At 45.7% G+C, this 1,675-nt stretch overlaps 1 pseudogene; it reads left to right on the top strand.

Moving 5' to 3' along the window:
- The first annotated feature begins 537 nt into the window (after nt 1-537).
- LOC103272605 lies at nt 538-724 on the top strand (annotated as a pseudogene).
- Nucleotides 725-1,675: the final 951 nt, after the last annotated feature.

Here is a 1,675-nt window from a genome sequence, read left to right as displayed (position 1 = left end):
GCCCAGCAGGTCGAGGCTGCTGTGGCCGGGAGCGGCCACTGCACTCCAGTCTGAGTGACAGAGTGAGACTCCAACTCCAAGAAAAAAAGAAAAATCAGATCATCTTGGATGGTAAAACTGCCATCTGGAGAAAGGCCTCGTTTTCTGTTACCCTTGAATAAGCAATGGGAGAGGAGGGAGAGGAGGAAAACTTTTGTTGGATACTGTCATGATCAGTCTCCTATCTGGTAGTTCTGGGATTTAAACCAAATATTGTCTGACACCAACACCAATTACAATTACATGCTTTCTGGAGTAATTACTCAACTATTTATAGGCTCTGAGGAAAACAGAGCTAGAAAGACAGGTAGAGGATTTTTCTAAGTTTAAATGTGAAATTTGTATTTACTATTAATTCACTCATTACTTAGCAGATAGTTGTCGAGTGGACACTGCATAGCCAAGCCTTGCGCTTCATTCTTCTATAATAAACAATAAAGAAATATATTCACGGACTCTTCCCTCTCGCCTGGAACTGCAGCCACGCTGGGGCTCGACATGGACCCCAACTGCTCCTGTTCCGCTGATGGCTCCTGCGCCTGTGCTGGCTCCTGCAAGGGCAAAAGAGTGCAGATGCCGGTCCTGCAAGAACAGCTGCTGCTCCCGCTGCCCTGTGAACTGTACCAAGTGTGCCCGGGGCTGTGTCTGCAAAGAAGCATCGGACAAGTGCAGCTGCTGCGCCTGATATCTGGGAACTCTGATTCCAAACGCAGATGGAGCAGTGTGTACAAAGCTGGTGTTTTTTTGTTGTTGTTTTTTAACAAACCCTGAAACTTTTGCTACATTTATTATTATATAAAATACGTGAATGATAATAAAACTTATTGATTAAAAAAAAGAAAGAAATATATTCACTTCTTAAACAAGGGACTCATGTGATGGAAACTATTCTGGTAACTTTTGTGATAACTCTGTGAGTTCGATTTTATGCTTCCCTTTCCCTGCCTCTATTTTTCTCCAGTTTATTTTGTTTTGGGGGAGTGGGGGGTAGATTCCAAATGTAGATCTCCTCTGAAGTCCTTTTCCAGTTCTCTGCTCTTCTTTTTTTTTTGTTTTTGTTTGTTTGTTTGTTTTTGAGTTGGAGTCTCATTCTGTCACCCAGACTGGAGTGCAGTGGCCGCTTCTGGCCACCGCAACCTCGACCTGCTGGGCTCCAGCGATCCTTCCGTCTCAGCCTTCCGAGTAGCCGGAATCACAGGAACGCGCTGCCATGCCCGGCTGTTTTTTTGATTTATTGTAGAGATGAGGTCTCGCCAATTTGCCCAGGCGGGTCTCGAACCTGCCGGCTCAGGCAATCCACTCACCTCAGCCTCCCAAGGCGTGGGATTACAGGCTGAGCCACCGAGCCCGGCTCTCTGCTCTTCTTTTTAAGTCCACTCTCTCAGTGAGCCAGTCAACTCTCTAGGGACTGCTCGTGTACTACCTCTGCTTTCTGCCTGTGAATCAGTGCTCTTGTATCTTCCCATCTTTCTTTTCCAGCTTAGACTGCAGGGTTCATCACTGAAATCATTATTGTGCTAATATCCTCAATTCCCTTGCCCCTTGTTCTATCTCCACAAATCTCTGTGGGTGCGACTGTTCATATGCTCCCTTGGTGAACTATTGCTGCAGAATGGAGTTAGAGAAAAAATCCAAA

Source organism: Carlito syrichta, unplaced genomic scaffold (assembly GCF_000164805.1).
Source record: "Carlito syrichta isolate Samal-C Ts95f unplaced genomic scaffold, Tarsius_syrichta-2.0.1 Scaffold312893, whole genome shotgun sequence".
Taxonomy (NCBI): Eukaryota; Metazoa; Chordata; class Mammalia; order Primates; family Tarsiidae; genus Carlito; species Carlito syrichta.
This window is presented reverse-complemented; position numbering and strand designations above follow the sequence as displayed.